Consider the following 5,512-nt stretch of genomic DNA (forward strand, 5'->3'; position numbering starts at 1 on the left):
GATGCACGCCAAGACCGTAGGATCCTACGCAGTGCCGTAGGGGACCGCACCGCCACTTCCCAGCAAATTAGGGACACTGTTGCTCCTGGGGTATCGGCGAGGACCATTCGCAACCGTCTCCATGAAGCTGGGCTACGGTCCCGCACACCGTTAGGCCGTCTTCCGCTCACACCCCAACATCGTGCAGCCTGCCTCCAGTGGTGTCGCGACAGGCGTGAATGGAGGGATGAATGGAGACGTGTCGTCTTCAGCGATGAGAGTCGCTTCTGCCTTGGTGCCAATGATGGTCGTATGCGTGTTTGGCGCCCTGCAGGTGAGCGCCACAATCAGGACTGCATACGACCGAGGCACACAGGGCCAACACCCGGCATCATGGTGTGGGGAGCGATCTCCTACACTGGCCGTACACCTCTGGTGATCGTCGAGGGGACACTGAATAGTGCACGGTCCATCCAAACCGTCATCGAACCCATCGTTCTACCATTCCTAGACCGGCAAGAGAACTTGCTGTTCCAACAGGACAATGCACGTCCGTATGTATCCCGTGCCACCCAACGTGCTTTAGAAGGTGTAAGTCAACTACCCTGGCCAGCAAGATCTCTGGATCTGTCCCCCATTGAGCATGTTTGGGACTGGATGAAGCGTCGTCTCACGCGGTCTGCACGTCCAGCACGAACGCTGGTCCAACTGAGGCGCCAGGTGGAAATGGCATGGCAAGCCGTTCCACAGGACTACATCGAGCATCTCTACGATCGTCTCCATGGGAGAATAGCAGCCTGCATTGCTGCGAAAGGTGGATATACACTGTACTAGTGCTGACATTGTGCATGCTCTGTTGCCTGTGTCTATGTGCCTGTGGTTCTGTCAGTGTGATCATGTGATGTATCTGACCCCAGGAATGTGTCAATAAAGTTTCCCCTTCCTGGGACAATGAATTCACGGTGTTTTTATTTCAATTTCCAGGATTGTAGTTTTTACTGTGTTACTGTTATATTTCGATGAACATTTTATTGTCATTCAGTGTTTATCTGTGTCATTGCTACATTTCGATGCAAATTTTATTGTCATTTAACTCTTACCCATTGACGAATTTAAAATATATTCTTTCACAAAAATACTTACGTCGTTTTGCAGAAAAAGTAGTCCTAGTATATTTACTCGTCGATGCGAATTGTCTTTAGTTTATGATTACACTATCTGTCGGTGCAGTTTAGTTTTTTGACATATTAATACGCTACGGCCAGTTTGACACTTGCGTTTACTGAATTTGACATGTGTGGTACCATATGCAGTCTTTATGAAATGACAATTATATTACTATATACAGTCCATGTGCTCAGTTTGTTGTATCTAAAACTAGATTTAAATGTAAGTACTGAAATAATCGGGCATATATCTTTTTTCACGATCATGCATTACACTGGTATGTCACTTATTTTTCATAATTTCTGTTCTTTGCCCCACAGCTTATGTCTGTCGATGGTTCTTCAAATCGCGTAACATTTAATAAATAATCGTGTGATGGAGACGTTTCCATAACTGAAATTTGTGTCATATCTGAAAGGTCGCCTGCCTCTGCAATGGAAGAATTCCTGGGTCAAGTAATGCCAAATAAAATTCCACCATCCCAGCCAACCAATACCTTTTTCCTGATGACATTATTTGCAAAGATGTTATAGAATTGGGGTGATAGTATAAACCTTGTCTGACTCCATTTGTCACAGCGCTAAACTCTGAGTATTCATCATCCACCTTTATGGATCAGTAAGAATGTTATGAAAACCTTTTAATAATGATACCGTAGATATCGTACTAGATGTTTTCGAACCCCAAACCATTGAGCACATACCACAACTTGTCCCGGATGACAATCAAAGGCCTTTTTATAATCTGGGAAACAAATAAAGGAAGAGTCAGAGAACTCACAACATTTTCCAGTTGTTGTGGTTTTCTATCCGAAGACTAGTTTGATGCAGCTCTCCATGCTACTCTACCCTGTGCAAGCCTCTACATCTCCGACTAACTTCTGCAACTTACGTCATTCTGAATCTGCTTACCATATTCATCTCTTGTTCTCCCTCTACGATTTTTACCCCCCACACTTCCCTCCAATACTAAATTGGTGATTGCTTGATGTCTCAGAATGTGTGCTATCAACCGATCCCTTCTGCCAGTCAGGTTGCGCAACAAATTTCTTTTTTCCCCAATTCTATTCAGTACTTCCACTTTAGTTTGTGATCTACGCAGGTAATCTTCAGCATTTTTTGTAGCAGCACATTTCAAAAGCTTCTATTGTCTTCTTGTCTAAATTGTTTCTCGTCCATGTTTCACTTACATACATGGCTACATCACATACAAATATTTTCAGAAAAGAGTTCCCGACATTTAAATCTATATTCGATATTAATAAATTTCTTTTCTTCAGAAACGCTTTTCTCGCCATTGCCAGCCTACACTTTATATCCTCTCTACTTCGACCGTCGTCAGTTATTTTGCTGCCCAAACAGCGAAACTCATACACTTCTTTAAGTATCTCTTTCTGTAATCTAATTCCCTCAATATCGCCTGATTTAATTCGGCTCCTTCCGTTATCCTTGTTTTGCTTTTGTTAATGTTCAAGACACTGTCCATTCCGTTAAACTGCTCGTGCAAGTCCTTTGCTGTCTCTGACAGAATTACAATGTAATCGGTAAACCTCAAAGTTTTTATTTCTTCTCTTTAAACTTTAATTCTGTCTCCAAATTTTTCTCTGCTTTCCTTTACTGATTGCTCTATGTTCAGATTGAATAACATCCGGGATAAGGTACAACGCTGCCTCCCTTCCCCCTCAATCACTTCTTCTTTTTCATGCCCCTACACTCTTATAACTGCCGGCTCATTTCTGTAGAAGTTGTAAGTAACCTTTCGCTCCTTGTGTTTTACCCCCATTACCTTCAGAATTTCAAAGAGAGTATTCTAATAAACATTGTCAAAGCTTTTTCTAAGTCTAGAGATACTACAAACGTAAGTTTTCCTCTCCTTAACCTATCTTCTAAGATAAGTCGTAGGGTCAGTATTGCCTCACGTGTGCCTACATTTCTTCGTAATCCAAGCTGATCTTCCCAGAGGTCGGGTTCTACTAGTTTTTTTCCCATTCTTCTGTAAAGAATTCGTGTTAGTATTTTGCAACCATGACTTACTAAACTGCTAGTTTGATCAGCAACTGTTTGCTTTAGAATGGAAATTACTACATTCTTCTTGAAGGCTAAGAGTATTTTTCCTGTCTCATATATCTTTCACACCAGATGGAAGAGTTTTGTCATGGCTGGCTCTCTCAAGGTTATCAGTAGATCTGACGGAATGTTGTCTACTCTCGGGACCTTGTTTCGACTTAGTTTTTCAGTGTTCTGTTAAATTCTTCTCGCAGTATCATGTCTCCCATCTCCTCTTCACCTACGTCCGATTCCATTTTTATAATATTGCCTGCAAGTTCATCTCCCTTTTACACACCCTCTATATACCTGGAGATTTGTTATTTTTCAAATGCTTGTTGGTATTTTCAATTTCACTCAGTAGAATATAATGTTTCGTGTCTCATTCTATACAAATGTTAGCTTCCTCGATCTTTTTTTCCTTTGCATTTTAATATTTCACAGTACTGTTGCCACCCAACGTTATTGATATCGCCATTTACATCTTCTGTGACTCACGTGCGCTGTTTGAACTCTCGGTAATACTGTCTGCCTTCTTGAACAGACCATGCGTTTCATTTAGCCTTTGATGGTCGTCTGTTTCATCACAAACACTGGTGAGATACTGTGTCTTGTCAGTTAGGCAGCTGCGCTGTAGTTTTCCGTAAAAAAATTTCAATGCCCCTTCATATTCCTTCATTGTGCTTAGCTCTCCGACTAGCAGTAGAGTAGTGTTCAAAATCCAGGAATTCTTCGCATGAGGGACCTTAGTAACTTGTTCAGGAAGAGACGAATTGAATTTTTCCTTCATTTTGTCCCATTTTGGGGCGCTACTCCTTCCACTGTCAATTGCTAGAGTTTGAGTCATGTTCTTTGTCTACACTCTTAGAGGCTATTTTTGTCCTTCATGGCCAGCGTACTGGTCACTGCAAGGGTCTGCACCAGGATAGGTCTCGCAATTCAGGACCGAAGTACGTCAGGGTTGCACCATCAAAATGTAATCAGTCTGATTTCTATTCCTTTAAACTCTAGAACTCCTTCTGAACAGGCCTTGGAAGGCGTCACTGGATACGGATATGGAGGGGCATGTGTTCAGCACACCGCTCTCCCGACCGTATGTAAGTTTACGAGACCGGAGCTACTACTTCTCAATCAAGTAGCTCCTCAGTTTGCCTCACAAGAGCTGAGTGCACCCCGCTTTCCAGCAGCGCTGCGCAGACCGGATGGTCACCCATCCAAGTGCTAGCCCAGCCCGACAGTGCTTAACTTCGGTGATCTGACGGGAACCGGTGTTACCACTGCGGCAAGGCCGTTGGCTTCTATTTCTTTCCCCAGGAGAAACTCATGTGTAGCGATGTCTTGGATGATGTTGGAAAAGGATATTATAGACAGGCAAGTTGATACTCACACAAAATTTCAGAAACTGTTCCGTAAATTCATTCCTCACTCCCAAGCCATGAAGTGCGACCATAGATCTGACGTGTTAGTCGTCCATAGTCTCACCTATCTTCCCTTTACAATCACCATGAACGACTAATATTCCCTTTTTATGTAACATTCTGGTGGTATTTTCTAGAAACGTATTGAATTAATCAGTTTCTATGTTCGATGAAGCTACAGTTTGAGAATAAACCTGAATAATGTTGATATTGCAAGGAGAAGCTTCCTTTTTAATGGAGATTATTCTATTACAAATGGGCTCATAGCCCATAACAGCATTACTGGAACTCTTAGAAATCAGTATAGCGATGCTACTTCTACTCATATCCATAAAAATAGACTGTATTTTTTTAAGGCACGAAGTGATCATAAATGTTCCAGTGTGTCTCGCTGAGTCCAAGTACCTCTAGATCATGAAGATCCATTTCTCCCTCCACGATAGCAAGTTTTTCTGTCTGCAAGAGGCCTCCCACGTTCCGTGTTACTATCATTTTAACGACAGGGATGGTCTAAACTGATTTGCGCATTCCGAGGCTCCTCTCAACGTCCCTCCTTCCCCAATTTAAGACTGAGTAAAGCCATTATGAGGTTGTCTTGGGGAAATGACAGTCGTGGTTTCCCGTTGCCATACACTGTTTAAATTAGACCGCCCCTAACTTGGAGTCAGATGCCTTTTGTAGAAGTTCCTCTGGAGAACGTATGCTACAGGTTTGCCTCTTCCGCTACCGCCGCCGTACCGAATTCCACCTTCCCCGTCGCAGGTGCCGTTGAGGTCTTCACCGCATCTCCGACAAGAGGTCTTATGACAGAGCGCTACTATCCGGAGCCAGATAAACCCAGTTTTTTAACGGGGTTTATACAGTTTTTGCCCCTTCTTCCTCATCACTTGCGAGATGAGGCAC

The 5,512-nt window shown here is 43.0% G+C and overlaps 1 pseudogene; it reads right to left on the reverse strand.

Moving 5' to 3' along the window:
- Positions 1–4,369: 4,369 nt before the first annotated feature.
- Positions 4,370–4,487, reverse strand: LOC126299869 (5S ribosomal RNA; annotated as a pseudogene).
- Between the last annotated feature and the right edge of the window lie 1,025 nt (positions 4,488–5,512).

The sequence above is a fragment of the Schistocerca gregaria genome, chromosome X, assembly GCF_023897955.1.
Source record: "Schistocerca gregaria isolate iqSchGreg1 chromosome X, iqSchGreg1.2, whole genome shotgun sequence".
Lineage (NCBI taxonomy): Eukaryota > Metazoa > Arthropoda > Insecta > Orthoptera > Acrididae > Schistocerca > Schistocerca gregaria.